Source organism: Haemaphysalis longicornis, unplaced genomic scaffold, assembly GCF_048455015.1.
Source record: "Haemaphysalis longicornis isolate Haplotype H1 unplaced genomic scaffold, Haemaphysalis longicornis Haplotype H1 scaffold_8, whole genome shotgun sequence".
In the NCBI taxonomy this organism is placed as follows: Eukaryota; Metazoa; Arthropoda; class Arachnida; order Ixodida; family Ixodidae; genus Haemaphysalis; species Haemaphysalis longicornis.
Genome location: NW_027526445.1, coordinates 25561342 through 25577695, shown reverse-complemented (window position 1 = coordinate 25577695; position 16354 = coordinate 25561342). Strand labels below are relative to the sequence as shown.

General features: G+C 50.1%; 1 pseudogene; it reads right to left on the bottom strand.

Moving 5' to 3' along the window:
- Positions 1–2313: 2313 nt before the first annotated feature.
- On the bottom strand, positions 2314–2859 carry LOC144148216 (programmed cell death protein 6 pseudogene; annotated as a pseudogene).
- Between the last annotated feature and the right edge of the window lie 13495 nt (positions 2860–16354).

Genomic DNA, 16354 nt, shown 5'->3' with positions numbered 1-16354 from the left:
GTATAAGGTTATCGTTGATCATTGAAAAAATACAGGAGGCGATGGCGTTGATATAATCTGATTCCCTAGCGTGGGGAATCACCAGAGCCTCCTTGAATTTGGCGACACAGTCACTGCAACACGTCATCAGCGGATGTTGCGTTTTCACTACACTTCTGGCGCACCATGTGCGCTGCGTTTCGGTTTCATGCGTAAAAATACTTGATTTTGGCGGGCTGCAGGGCTCTACAGAGCGTCTTTTTCGCTGCTTTAAAAACTGATCGGTTATCGTCTTCTCCGTTGCTACAAACTCGCCATTGGCAATAACCGCAAAACTCCGCTAATTAAAAAGTTAAGTAGACAATTTTAGTTAATTAACTATGTAATTCGCATGTTTCTCATAACTGCTGACGTCCGCCGAACCAGACAGCTTGTTTCTTAAAGGAGCACTGACACGAAAATTTTATGTTACACTTTTATTGCTTTTATCGATGCTTAATGGTCTGGCGAACGTGAAACAGCACTTCAGATACTTCAGCGCGCGATAGTTAATTACATTGAACGGCCTGAAAATCGTTGGTTTCAAATTCCCGCGCTTTCATCCCGAACGGCGCATATGACAGCCTCCCGATTTGACCTCACCGCTTTGTGCGGACGTCACCGGCGTCCGCTTGAGAGGGTGTTGCGCCCGCTCGCCGCTCGTGGGGCCGCGCGCGTGAAGTGACGTCACGAGTTTTTGGCGAGCGCTGCGCGTCACTTCTTTTTCCTCTCCTGGAGTGATGTCACGCTGATGTCCATTTGCTGAGTGCCGCTCCACGCGCTGCTCCGCCGGCGCGATAAGTGCGATCCAATTGAGCTATGTTCTTCGCGTCGCAGGCCGCTCATATTTCAGCCAGGGTATTCTGTTGAGTGAAGGAAGCGAACTGTGCAATAATATTAACGCCGAAAATTGGTGTCAGTGCTCCTTTAAGAGAATTCCTTTTTTTCTTGAAAAGCCTACCTTCAGGAATTTTTGAAAGTGTTCATTGAAACACCCTGTATATCTCTTCGTGTTTTGATCCTTCGCGTTTCTGCAGCGTTTTTAGATGTTCTCAAGTATGTACCCACTCATCGAAACGACAATACTATTGGGCTATCTCTTTTAGCGTTCTGTGCATTACAGAGCAATCAACGGATTCATTAAGCGTAGTCTGAACGACGCGTGCTTGGTTTCTTTCAGTTTTTTTTTTGTACTATCGATAGGCCCGCAGCAGTCCCTCACTACACAGCTATTGTATGTGTGGTATTTACAACTTTGCTTTAAGAAAAGAAGCAATATAGATTTAAGAATCCGTAAACACGACGGCGCAGCGCTTGTTCCAGAGCACACAAAAGCCGTTGCCGTTCGCGGCCGAAGTCTACGGTAACTTACTTCGAAAAATAAAACGCCATTGAAGGCAGGTGATAAACACAATTCCTGGACTATTCATCGCTAACTACTACGAAAAAAAACACACTTAATCAGCGCGCAGACACCAAAAGCAGCGACCGTTTGCACGCCAAGAGCTGGCAAATACGCCGCACGCGCGGCGGCTGGATGACCTTCGTGCGGCGGTGGCGCCTGTAGTGGCGCGCGCGGTCCCTATATGAAGCGAGCGCCGAAGTTTCGTGACCAGTAAAGCATTGAAGGACTCTGGTGCTACCTATCCCTTTATCACTCCCTTTCTCCTCTCTAATCTTTATATACCCCTCCTTCCGCTACCCCCCCGCACTGGGTTGTATGCAGGTGAGCCCCCAGCTGGGCTCAATAATATCCCCAGTGCATCTCCTTTCCTTTTCACTCGAACCACTTAGTAGTAGTAGTAGTGTCCTGATGGGTCGTCGTGAATCAACGGCCGCTAGTCGGCTCAGTTTGGCGCAGTCGTTTTGTTGGGCTCAAGCTGGTCGGCCTCGCACTCTTTGCTCGTGCCGCGGTCTGCTGTGCCGGCGCCCCGTCGCGCCTCGCCTCGCTGTAGTCGCCGGGCCCTTGCCGTCGGTCACCTCTCGCGACACAACGGGCTGCATGGTGACCGTAACGTCACCTACAGCCGTGATAGGGCTCTTTGCGCTTGTGTATGCAAGGGTGCTCATTGTGGGCTCGCTTTACAAGCTGCATGAATTCATAAAAGTGCCTTATTACGCTTGCAATTCGTACGCTATCATTTTGGGATCGGAGCTTGCTTAGTTTGCGAATATTGAGAAGAACCGTGCGCTGGCAGGACGCCCGAAATTTACCCTTTAACAAATAATGCCGTTACAAGGAAAACATTTAGCCGCTAGCAAACAGTTTGACACCTCTTTATTAGACGGCCCATTTTACGCCAGCAGGGGAAGGACGGCCTTGATGAAGTCCTCGTAGCGGATGTTTATCAGTCCATCCTGGTCGGTGTCGTAGCGACGGAAGGTGTCCGTGAGCGCCTGCAGGCTCAGGCAGCACAGGATGAAGTCATCGAAGGTGATCGAGCCCTTGCCCTCCCTGTCGTACTTCATGATCAGGGCGTCCACAGTCGGCTGACCGAGGCGGTAGCCGAAGCGGGTGAGCGCGTCGCTGAGCTCTCGCCTGTCGATGAATCCGGAGCGGTCCTTGTCGAAGCTCTGGAAGCAGTTGAGCCAGCTGGTGAGGAAGTTCCAGAGGGACGTGAACTCGTCGAAGTTGACCTTGCCCACGCCCCGGCGGTCGAACATGCGGATCATGACCTTGGCGGCCTCCAGGTTGAACGGCTTCCACGTTCCATTGGACAGGACGCTTTGCAGCTCGCGGGCGTTGATGGCGCCGCTTCTGTTCCTGTCGACGTTCTGGAACAAGCCCCGCAGGTAGTTGATGTCCACTCCCTGTGGTTGCTGCTGGCCCTGATAGTACATGCTCGTGTATGTTTCCTGATGGATACGCTCGCTATACACGTAGCGCCGGTGTCGTGGTCCAGGAAGGATGCCGCGGAACGTTGAAGGGAAGCAGGCCGAAGGACCCAGCGAGCGAGCTCAGACACACGCGTCCCGATTTCCACATCAAATGGAATGGCAGCACTGATGGTGATGATGATGGTTCCAAAAAAGGATGTCGTCGTGCCGCTTTTCGTATAAGTGCGAAAAAAATCAAATCACTTGGCGCTGTGCTGGGCGGTTGAATCGCGTTATCGTCGTGGATTTTTCGTAGCAATGAAACTACAGTAAGTGTTGCGTTGATAACATTATGCGAGTTTTGGGACACGCAAGAAGTGAAAATTTCAGGAGAAGCTTTGTCAATACCCTATTGCAGGTATGGGGTTGACTCTGGTAATGTAACACTGCGTAAGTTCATCATCATCATCATCATCATCATCATCATAAGCCTGGTTGTGCACTGAGCAAATTACAAGGGTGCAAGATGTTTCCTGGACTAAGAAGACCTGCCACCTCGTACAGGTATGAACTATGGTCTTTTTTCGTCTTTTCAGCAAATAAACGTTAGTTTCCTTTCTTTATTACTTGCACGAAACGAAAAATACCTCGGAGAGTGTTGAAAATACGCCTCTGCGTGCGCGTGTGCCCCTTCGGGTACGCGACATTGCTTGAGCACTGGGACAGGCTGAAAACAACAACTCCGGTGGATAACCATTGGACAATGCGCATAATATGCGGGTATGTGTTTTCGCCCTTGTTTGGCTTAACATTAGGTACCCCAACGTTGTACCTGACGAACAGGAGGAGGTGGAAGAAAATTAAGTCGTGGCCTATAGCTCGGCTATGCCAGGATATACGTAGCTTGAGCTAATGTTCAGTTGGTTATTAGGTTTGCTGGTTTTCTAGCATTAGCTCATTATCATGCTTACTGCTGCAAAAACCATTTCGAATCCTATCCAATTACGTCGCGGTGGCGGTGGCTCCTGCGCGCCAGCTGTGCGCCGTGAGACGGCACTGCTTCTCGCGCATGCGCAGCACGGCTCTCCAGGAGCTACGCGAAACTGCTCAACCTCGCCCAGTGTAGCTCACGCTACAAAAAAAAACGTTTATTTGAAACGACAACAAAGAAAAGTGGGTGGCATTGCCAAGAAATGTCAAACTAAGTGTACGTCGAGCCGCGAGTTTCGGTTAACGTTATCAGACTTCAAAACTTTATGTTCCGCCTAACGCCAGGCCATTGCACGACCTTGTTCCCACCTCGCTACGGTACGACGCATGGCTTTGAGACTGCACAACACCATCGAAGAGCTCATAGAGGCCCACCTAACGGCGCAGAAAGTAAGACTCGGAGCAAGCCCAACGGGTAGGGAAACGCTAGCTACGCTTGGTTACACGGCGCCGCACATCACGAAAAACGCAGTGGACATCCCGCCTGAACTAAGGACCAGAATTCTTGTCCGTCCAATACCCCGGAACATGGCCCCTCAACATCATGAGGGAAGACGCCTAGCAAGAGCAACTGCGCTAGGAAAACAGTACGGAGGACAAGACTACGTCGTATATACAGACGCGGCGGAATACGCGAGGTACGGGGTAAGATCGGCGGCCGTTACCTCCACAACCGACCTTTTTTCCAGTCTGACGCTTCGGTCATCGAACACCCAGCAGGCTGAAGAGACGGCTATCGCCCTTGCCCTCTCCCAGACAAAGGCCAGCGTAATTATTACGGATAGCCAAGCCGCCTGCCGAGCATACCAAGCAGGTAGGGTTTCAAGACAAGCGCTTCGGGTTCTGCTTCAACGGCCACCGCAGAAGCAGGTCACAATCATTTGGACCCCGGCCCACTCTGCTCTTCGCGGCAACCAGACGGCACACGTCCTGGCCCGAGAACTCGCCCACCGGGCACCGCAAGAAGAGTCGCAGCGAACCTGGCAACTGCTCCTCACATACGCCGACATCACCCAACATTATCATCTAGCGAGACAACTCCATCCCCCAGTCACCGATCAGGCCACGAAAGAACAGGAAGTCATCCTGAGACAACTACAGACTAATACCTACCCCCACCCAACACGACTACACGCCATCCACCTTACTCTTTACGACCCCCTATGTAGTCACTGCCAAGCACCAGGCACGCTGTACCATATTGTCTGGGAATGTCAACTGAACTTAGATCTTCCCCCCATCCCCAACCCCTCACGCGAGCAGTGGGAGAGTACGCTGGCCAGCTCTTCTCCTGAAACGCAGATTTTGCTAGCGGAAAGGGCGAAGACAGCCGGTCGTACCAACGGAGTCTTGGACTGAAGACCCCTACCACAAATATGCTCACTTCAACTGTGATGAAAGTTTCTCTCTCTCTCTCTCTCTCCCCTCGCGGGAAGATGGTGTAAATTTTTGACCACTGGGGATCTTTAAGGTGCGCCGAAATGTGGTACACACGGGTATTTTGGCTTTTCACCTCCATCAGAAGGAGGGACAGCTGAAGGATTGCTGAAAGAGAGAGGGAAGGAACGGGTAATGCGTGGGGTATGCAAAGGGAACGAAGACATACATAGCAGGGAAAGAAAGAAACCGATGTTTGCTGACGCCATTTTCAGGGAATGAAGTAGATTCGAGTAGATTCGCGGCCTCTTCTTGATAGGGGAAAGCTTTACATCTCTCGTTGTTTCACGCGCCTTGTTGGTTTCATTAAATACGTGGTCCAAACAAGTTGAGTTGCGCGAGTTGCGCGAGGAAGGGAGCGTGAACGCGTCAGGAAACTGTATTAGGCTGTATTAAAATGAGTGATGATGGATTAAGGACGGTAAAATACCGTTACTTCTGTGTCGGTGTGTGCGCGTGTATTTATCAGGTTCCTGTCGCAATAGTTCCCCAGGTTGTTGTTTTCAAAGGACGCGTAAGGAGTCTTAAATGAACTAACACCCCATCTTTGTGGAGTGCATGTGCTCTAGCTTTATGAAAACCAGCGTTTTATATACTGGGGCAACCGCAAGGAATTTCGAAATAAACAGGCGAACATATATTTAATTTTTCATTGCAATTTGTGAAGTCTAAAGGTGGCGCCGTGTAGTGTCTAAGCGGGACACTACGTTACGTGTCGCCACAACTTCGTCGGTTTTAACGCCTGATTTTATCGAAACCAGAACACGAACTGGCCACCCTGGTGCATTATTCGACCAAAACCGTTCAAATGTACAGTAACCGAAACGCCCGGCTCTGGCGCCCCAACAGGAACGATTGCAGTATCATCGGAGAGGTCTTCGTCATGCAGTAGACACAAATGGGCTGGCGACGATAATGAAAGTAATAATACTACAAAAACCCAATAGATACATAATTTCGTGTGAAGAAAATTCAGGCAGAAGGCATCCCCGTTGACAGTCAGTATGACCTGTCAGCATTCTGGCTGTTGTGTGACAAAAGCGTGTGTACCCAGCAGCCCCTGACGCCCACTGCTGTCTATCGGCCCCCACTTGGAGTCTCTCCAATGATCATTGTATCCTCCCCGGTTTGAAGGTCTCATTGCTCCTGTCATCCTTTCCTCTTACGACATCCTCACATCAGCGACCCGGAATTCCCATAGCAAGGATTCGTCCACGCCAAAAGGCCCTTTTTCGCACCCTGGACACGAGGCTCCCATATGAAATTGACATTTTTACGAAGACAGCTGAACCAACAGCGAATAGGCCTAGCGTGCTGTTGTCCAGCGGGACCCAGGTTTGACGGCTCCGTCACAAAACATTTACTCTCTTCGTCTCCCACTGAAGCCGAGAGGCGTGGTATAGTCTGTTGACTGGACCATCTTGCTACGGCTTTTCTCGGCTACCATCCCGCATTCGTAACCTGACCGACTCCAAAATTGCCGTCGAGGAGTTCAACAAGGCATTCTCTGACCATCCTACTGTCCACCACATTGAAGCTAGAGTCAACATACTCGCTCATAACAGCACTACAACTCACCTGGCATGGATACCGGAACACATGATGCAGGGACTTCATAACCAGTCGAGGACGTTCTCTACCTCTCGTCCTCTCTCCCGACCTCTTTCATTTAGGGCCTTCAGTCCTTCCTCCCTGTCCCTGTAGAGTACCATGTGGGCGACAACTTGCCGGCCGACCTCGCTGCTTTCCTCTAATTAAGAAACGTTCTCTGTCTCTCTTTCTCTCTCTACATCGCAGTCTACAACCCATTAACTAGGTCCCACTTTTGTCGGCTGCGCCCTGAGGGTCGGCTGTAGTACAGAGGATTGGTGTTAGCCTCGCCCTAGAAGGCTACTGGTTCGTATCCCAGGCCACCAGATTTTCTTTCCGTTAATTTTATTCTTGTCGCATACTGTCGGCCATTTTTACGACCATCCTTCGGTCAGGGGAGAGAGAGAAAACCATTTTATTTACGGCTCGGTCGGGGGGGGGGGGGGTGGACTAGAGGGCCTCCGCGACCTATTGTGCCCTGGAGGCGAGAGGGGGTCTGGGTCTCCATCGTCGACCTCCGCAGGGCCTGCTCCCAGCGGGTGGGGGTGGGGAAAGAAGGAAAAGGGGAGTTCGGGCAGTCGCAGAGAGAGTGTAGTTGAGACCCGGGCGCCGCACAGTGTGCAGAGTGCGAAAGGGAATCGGGAGGGGTGGGAGTGGGAGAGGGAGGCTCTTCAGGGGAGAGAGCGCGTTTGGAGGAGTTGCCAGGTTCTGGCCTCCCCCTGTGTGAGGGTGGTTGCGGGAGAGGGGATAGGGGCGTTGGCAGAGGCGGATATGTTGTGTGGTCTCCCGGTACGAGATGAGAAGGTCCCTGGAGCTGGGAAGGCCGTGGTTGGCCTCCGACGAAGGGCCTGCTCGAGTAGTCACATCTCGAGCTTCTCGGTTGGCCCCCTCGTTAGCACCTATTCCCACATGGCGGGGGCTCACAATAAGACCATGGGGTGGGGAAGTGGTTTTCGGGGTGCGGCTTACCCTGAATGCCGGTTCTTCGCGTAATGGGCCTTTAATGTTTTCACCTTAAATATTTTTCCACTTGATGTTTTTGCCTTAGATATATTTCCTTTGTCATTTACCAAAATTTCATCGTCGGCTGCATGGGTTGGTCCGACAAGTTTATTGTGATGAAAGTGAACCATAGGACTGCCTTAGAGTGTAGGTGCAAGCTTGCAGAAGTGCAGTGCTGTGTATGGTTGGCAATCGCGACATCGAGAGGCTAGGCCGAAACGCAGCTTGCAGGCTCGCGCGAAGTACTTCTCTAGTTGAAGCGCCTCTCACGAGCACTGGGAGGGAGCGCTGGGTAGCTCTGACCCGAGAGTCCAAGCGTCACTCGTGGGCAGAGCTGCTACTGGCGCTGCCAGACTTGTGCTGGCAGCCACCCCGATCCTTTAACCTATTATATCCCAATAAAGTTTATCTCTCTCTCTTGTGCGCGAGCTGGGATCCCGCGTAGCTCGCGTTTGGAGCTGACGGCAGGCCCAGGTCAGAGTTCCCCTGGTTGCAACAAAGCTACCTATGTTCTCATGTTCAGTATGTTCCGTACAGGCAACGAAATGCTGCATTGCATTCTCTGCTGGGCCAATCCACAATGTGAGTATGAGTCGACTACGCGGTCATGGGTCTTTAGCGACGAATCTCTTTGGACCTTTCAGACGACGATCCTGATCCATATTTAATTTTTATGCACCTGCTCGACCAATACAGAGGCGAAAGACGGAGGTACCCTGCAGCCAACCCCTTGCTGACCAAAAGAAGTTGCACGGAGGCCTCTTCAGACTAATTCATATCCCAACCCAGGCCTCTACAGGCATTTCCACCCAGAAATTCGTGACGGTAAATGTAAGCAATGCCCCCAGCTTGCAAGTTTGGCACACATGCTTTCGTAATGCCCTGCTATACAAAGAAAAATCTTCAGCAATGCAGAGGGAACGTTTGTTATCAACACCAAAGAGCAGTGGGAGACCGTGCTGCTTAGCGAGGACCTGCCATCAAGCGTTTGGCTGTCCAGAGGGCCGAAGACGCCGCTAGGAGCCAAGACATCCTGGCCGTCGTCTGAAGCACACCAGCCATAACCACGCCTTTCCTCTGAACAAAATAAAGTTACTTCCTCCTCCTCCCACTTATGAAAGCGGGTGTCGTTGCTCACAAGGCGAGGCGGCAACATCTCTACACACGCGTATGCGAACGTATTTCGTCCAAGTCTTCGCAGATAAGGACTAGCCAGCGTAGCCTAGTCGCTAAGGCATCGACGCCGGCCTCCCAGCGCTTCAAGGCGGTAGACGTACATGGCCCGTTCTGGGAAAACTCGGCGTCGGCGTGCATTAGATGGGACCGAGAACCCCGTTCTAAAGTTCGGAGTGCGGTAAACAAAACGACACAGAAGAAGTACGACGGAACAATTAAGCGTTTTGTCCAGTCGCCCTTCTTATGTGCGGTTGTGTTTATCGCGTTCTAATGTTCAGAACAAGGATGCACGAAGTTGCCCAACGATGTCTCTGACCGAAAAGATCATTGGCTCGAACAGCAGCGTACACCCACTCACAATTCTCATATCATTGATTGGGAACGCGGGGACCTAACGTCCCCGTAAGCTGCGTATAAGGGCATGGCGATGGTTTCACGTCCATATTGGCTGCGACGCGTCATGTGACTGTAAACGCCAGTATGAGCCGACCTCACGTGCACATTGGTGTCGTTAGGCCCAACCTTTCGCTTTTGGGTCTGACGTCATCAGCTACCCCATACCCGCAACTTGACAATGTGACGCAGCTGTCTCGGACGTTGCTCGGCAGTTGTTAAGCTCAACGTTAAGACGCAATGTAAGCATAACAACGCACCCATTCGGGTGGATTGGCCAGTGAAGAAGATGTCTGCCGTTATAGAAACGCCGGGCCGTTTTACAAATTTCAACGAGGGGAAGATATTTGCGCTTGATCCCACCTCCCTACAGTGAATCTGGCAACTGCAGTGAGCGGTCACGCTCAGGCTGATGGGATACTGCTCTCATCGAGTTGTAAGAGCAGTCTGCCCTGATTTTTCACCGGTTGGCCTAAACGTCAGCCCTCACTCCAGTAGCCAGAATCCCTGTAGTGGGGGTGGATCATGTGCAAAAATCTTTTTAGATGCGACTGCACATCATTCACTCGCGTTGTCCATGCAGCGTCGTCGGCGTTGTTGTCGTCCGCCCCTCCCCCATTTTCCTCGTCGCGCGAGCTGCGCTCTCCGCCGCTCACCACCTCTCCTCTCCGATGCCCCTCTCTCGCGAGGGGCATTGGATTGGATTCGAATGGATTGGCTTGGCTCGGCTCGGCTCGGCTTGGCTTGGCTTGGCTTGGCTCGGATTGGATTGGATTGGATTTGGATTGGATTGGATTTGGATTGGATTGGATTGTGTTGCGTCATAGCCGCGGCAGACACACTGGCGCCGGAGCATGGGCAGTACTCTCTCTTCCGCGGTCTCCTCTCCTTCGGGCGCGCTGCGCATATCTTTCGTTCGACGGTTGCTCTCCCCTTGCGCTTGAACCCCCCTCAGCGTTGCATCACACCAGGGTTCCCGCGAGGGGAGGTGGGCGTAATTTTTCCATTACCACTTGGTGGTGACGACAACATGCCCACCCTCCCTTCTCACATACCCGCTCAAAGGGATTGGCCAATGTTGATGACAGCTGCCGTCAGGAGCTCACTGTAAACTCGTTAATTCTTACTGCCTGCAGCGCCAACAGGCCAACATACCAGCCGTCAGCTATCATATACCCCATTAGAGGGTTTGACCAGTAAGGATGTCTGTCGGCAATGACATACGCAAAATTTCGTGTCCGAATTTTTCACTCTAGAGGCTGCACACAGCCGACGTGAAATCCAGTTCGATGGGCGAGCAATGCTTTTTCATTAAAAGCGTTTTGCACTGAACACGTGGGTTTACACTCTTCTCTGGCCCCAACAAGCCTACTCGTCGCATGCTGAGCCTATAGGAGAAGAGGTGCTACCAGCAGCGCTTAGCGCGAGAACAGGGCTTTCACCTACGGAACTCTGGGCACTGCGCGGTGCCAGGTCCCGGAAACAATGGAACACTTCTTTCTCGCCTGTCGCTGCTTCTCGGCAGCTGGGCAGCCGCTTTCGAAGGCCGCGGTTGACTGTGTTTGTTGCACTTATATTACCTATTGGTGCAACAAATTTTGGGTATGCAAAAAAGGATATATATAATTGTATTCAAGCTTTTTGTTCAGCTTTAGGTTGCTTGAATTGCTAAAGTGTTCTAATTGATAGGTTACTGTGATTTTAATCATAACGAACTCTCATTTTACGGCCTTTTTCCCTCCGGAAATAAATTATTTTCACGTTCTCTATGCCCGGCCTTAAAAAGACACTAAGTGATTTGTAAACATTGCGGTATTACTAGCGCAAATTGTAGTCCGGAGTCCATACGCCATGTTTTCATCAATGTGAGTGCGTTTACGCGAATTTATTTAGGTGAAAAAACTATTCGAAAATGCTGTCCCCCTCTCCGCACCCCCGCCCATTTTCTGTGGCGCTTTCATGTGACGTCAGGAAAAGATGAGCTGGCAATCGGCTGCGCTACTGCACGGCTCGCCGACCTTCCGACAGAGTCAGTCGGCCCAGCGTTTAGTCTGTCGGCCGCCGACGAGTCGTCGCAATTCGCTCGCTCAGTTGAAACTAAGCCAGAACCGTTTGTGGATGGAGGAATGTGCTTTTCTTTACTCTGTTAGCTTGTACACTGTATCAATTAAGCTCCGAGTCCGGGTCGCTCCACACAAGCGCTACACAAGTGCACATGGGACGCTTCCCTGACTTTACGCCAGTAGGAAAATATAAGGCCACTTGAAGGCGGGAGAAGAGTCAGCGCAGTCAATATAGGTACTAAGGAAATAAAATCAACTAAACTTTTTACCGTACAGCACAAAACTAGGGATCAGGAAGCACTTTTTTGAGCTGGGTGAACAAGAACAGCGGTCTGCAGCACGACCACACACCTGCGAATGCTTTTCCGTCTAAGAAATACAATTGCTAGACGTGAGATATTGTAGAACTTTGGGGGACGCTTACTGCACGAGCGCTATACAACGAATAGTCACCTAAGGTACTTGAAATGCTAAAACTAAATAAAAGCGTAGACTAGTTGTACATTATATACCTTATATGTCCGGCCGAGTGGTCTGAGGCGGTAGAATTATTGTTTCGCAAGTCGCAAGTTCGGACCCCCGAGGGTACATCTTTTCTTTTTGTAAGTTGATTTTTTTCGTTTGCGGCCGATTTTTTTGTAAACTGAGTTCACCATTTTTGGGCAGCAACGTTCACTGCTCCACGAGCGGTTTCGCAGAAAGCGCGCAGACTGACACTGACGCGCTAGCGACTTCTGGTTGGCGTACTGTTGCCACAAGCACCGACTACTTGCGGGCAGTGGGCACAGGCCAGAATGATTCAGCGTCTAAAGGTCCAACGAGACGAAAGATCCAACGAGACTAAGGGTCCAACAGTGGATATTCCGTCCCGTTGGATCTTTCGTCTCGTTGGACATTTACGCTCGATTGGACCTTTCGTCTCGTTGGATCTTTCGTCTCGTTGGACATTCAGGCTCGATTGGACCTTTCGTCTCGTTGGACATTCAGGATCGTTGGACATTCAGGCTCGCTGGATATTTCGTCTCGTTGGACATTCAGGTTCTTACTAATATAGTCCGGAGCACTCTAAAGTTGCCTTGAATGCCCTCTACAGCAATATGATTGTGGGACCTTCTGCATTTTCTGATGCAATAACTTTTACACGGTAATTTGAAGTGAAATGTACGCCTGGCACCTCTGATTTCCATCGTAAAATTTGGGTCTCCTTGCAACGCCACTGACGAAAGTAAGCTTGGTCGCCAGTACGTTGCTGAGAGTGCCTAAATAACACTTCAGGTTTTTCATTCGGACCTGTTTTATGATTAGTGCAAACTGTAAGCGTTTTTGTCAGTCTTTTTTTTTGTTGTGCACTAATATCAGCGAAAAAATAATGTTCCCGACCTTCATGCGCATGGAAGGCACGTCAGCGCTAAGCAAACAAGTAAACAGTCCCGTGCTCTTCAATCCAAAAAAAGAGGGTGCTACGACCATCGCCTGACACTCACTGCGTACGTGCGCGAGTGTCCGTCAACTGCTCGCAGCCTGTAAGAAGCAGTCGATGCGGGTGAACGAACGAACGTTCATTCCAGAGGTTGGATGATAGTTGGATGAGGGTTGTATATTCTCAGTTCGGCCTCATCATGGTGTCAGTTCGATGTGTCATAAATTACACTGGATGACTGGATGACAGATTCCTCATCCAGGATTTCACATATTAATCAGTTATTGAGATATAACACCCAACTTGGATATCTGCCCTTCTGGCACTTCGTTTAAATTTCGCGTCCACTTATACAAGCGATGTTATTGTGCTTCACGCTGTCACAAGAGCAAGCCCAGATACAAACTTCAAGCCTTGGAATGATCATAGTATTGACTTTTCAGACCTGGAAACTTTTCAAAAACCGTCTTCTTTTCATCGATTCCCTTTCCTCATCCGTCCGCAGCACTAGAAATTTGGCTAGTCTTCTGTCCGATGTCCTCAGCAGCATAGACTCAGCACCAGGACGTACACGGTGTTACATCGATAAATGGAACACTTTAAAAAAATTTCTGAGCGTATCCCTGCTCCGTTCGCCTTCAAACTTCACACGGAGGTCGCATTTTGTGGTCTATTTTGCTTGGCACCGGGAAGAACGGCAGTACATACCTGTTTATTCTGCAAGTACATAATATCGATTTTCGACTATGGCAAAATGGCGGCCATTATGGACGGGCAAACTGATCTTGGATCGGCAGTGCCACCTGGGATATGCAAAATGAAACGTGCTATGACCATTCACGGTAGGAAGGAGCCGAATGAGGTAGCAGACGATCAGAAAACCTCTTTTGTCGATAGAGTAGGATGGACTCAAATAATTACATAGAGGCTAGTACAAATCATAATACTGTATTCGTGCGGTTCATTGTTGTCGATACCAGTCATCTGGTTTCAGATCAGCTGTCGTCTGCTGTGCCAGGTTACCCCACTTTCCGATATAAGTCTTACGATTCTTTGTTCACGTTTGTTGCTTTGTTCTCGTTTTACTTCTATTATTATTCTGTGCGTGCGTGTCTGTGCTTGTGACATGGAGTCATGAGATCATTCAAAGCATACAAAAGGCATATCCTGTTCACCTGCAGTGAATGATATCATGGCGCCGTGTCACAAGCACATAATGTTCGTCATTCGGCTGGCTAGAGAGACAGGTAAGGGGTGCCGTACATAACATGCCTTATGAAAAAGAGCTTAAGTCGGATGACGTCTGGTGTTTTCGCTCCGGCCCGTTTGGGCTTGATGCGGTGAATGAATTTGGTGAGCTGAGTCATGGTGCGTTGAAGTTGTCGTACTGCATGGGAGCCTGATCCGTCCTGTGGGATGGTGGGTGCGAGTAGGCTCAAAGGCCAACTGCACTCGAAATTTCAACCTCCTTAAAACGTTATTACCTCAGAGTCGGCCTAAAAACACGGCATGCCTGCTTTGGCAAAAAGGACTAAAAGTTCGTCTTCTGGGGGATACTTGACTTTGCCCCAGTCATTACACCCTTTAGGAAAAAATTGTTAGTGGACGAACGGTTAGTCCGCCACACGGTTGGTCAGTTCCGATACTCCCCAAAGGACGAACTGCTGAAAAGAAGTCGCTAAATAATAAAAAAAGAAATGCACCTAGCACCAGCAGGGATCGAAACTCCGACTCCCGCAACAGTAGCCAAGAAGCAGAATACGCTACCACGCCGCGAGACGGAATTGTCAGCAGAAAATGTGTGTGGAAGTGTACACCGTGCACTATTGTGCACAACGCGACCGATCCATTGCAAGTTGCGAAAGATTCATTGCAATTTCTATCCGTGCGAGGGAAGGCGACCACGCTTTGCGCTTTGCTTACGCTAGGGACTAATGCTCAGCTTGATTCTAAGTATATCCTCACAACCATAGTTTTTTCGCGTAAAGAAGAATCAGCTGGTCGCCTAATTGCGACGGGTGGCTGGGGGATGTTGCGACTCATTTGTTACCGCAAAAATTAGAGCAATATAGTAAGACAACAAGAACAGTAATCCCTTGTTAACTCGAACTTCGATATCTAGAAATATCAGTGAAGTCGAGGTTTTTCTCGTCCTGCATTTTTCTGCCATTGCTGCTACGCATTTGCCACCCTCTATCTCGAAACGTTTAGGCGGCGGCCCGTTTCTTTTTTCTCGTGTCCGCAGTTAACAAAACCAAGAAAATGCCTAGCGCTCATGTGTGCATGCCTCACGACGACCGCCGAACGGCCCCTGCCCACGTTCATCAATCCAAGCATACCCAATTAGGGAGATTGGCCAAGGTTGGCAAAAAAAAAACATTCGCCGTAATTGTGGCAACACTTGCTCGGAGCGCCAAGTACATGCAGCGTTCGCCATAATTCTGACAATACTTGCTCGGAAGGGCACATCACAGCGTACGCCCCTCCAAAGTGATGCCCAATAATTTTCCCTTCAAAAAAAAAGAAGCTAACACTTATATAGCAACAATGGCAGAGTAAAGGTCGTTGCGGCAGCGACGAAGCAAACCGGATGCAATTGCGGCTCGATTTATAGGCTCGATTGGACCTTCAGACTCGGTGGACCTTTCGTCTCGTTGGACATTCGGGCTCGATCGGACCTTTCGTCTCGTTGGATCTTTCGTCTCGTTGGACATTCAGGCTCGATTGGACCTTTCGTCTCTATGGACATTCAGGCTCGCTGATCACGTGACGAATTGGACCTTCCGACTCGTTGGACATTTCGACTCGTTGGACATTCAGGCCACAAGCGGACAGGATTAGCAGACCCTTGTCCTGGTGCGAACACGCTTTTTACGATACAGGCATGAATGAGGCAAGCTCCGAATATGCGGGAAAAGCTCATGGCATTTGAGCGTCTGCGCTGACGCGGAGGGCGTTCATCCACTGCATAGGCCTCGGCTAGTGATTGCTACAATTCCAAGCCGTCCTGGGAAGCTTATATTATGCATTTTACAGCCGAGAATATGGCAGAAGCGCACTACGGCGATTACTGAGAGATCGAGAGCCCATCCAACGATGCCATCGGATGTCAAGCATGTTGTTTTACAGAACCGAAACCTAAACTTGTTTGAATGCTAATCTTGGATATCGTCCAATCACGGCGCATCTCCTCCCGTCGTCACAGCCTTTAGTTGGTGAGGCGGCCAGAGACCATGCATGGTAGTTTTCTTCTTTCCCGCTTTATAAAATAATTACCGACTCATGAACCGGATAAATCATAAAAAGTGTGGTAATTTGACCCAGTCTACGGAGTGAAAGCAAAACCGGGAGCTTGACAAATTCACTTATGTGTCTCTTTAGTTTATCCCCGGCCAACCTTCCTTGCGGGTACGTGCTTAAACCTTTAGAGTATCATCATCATGGTCAA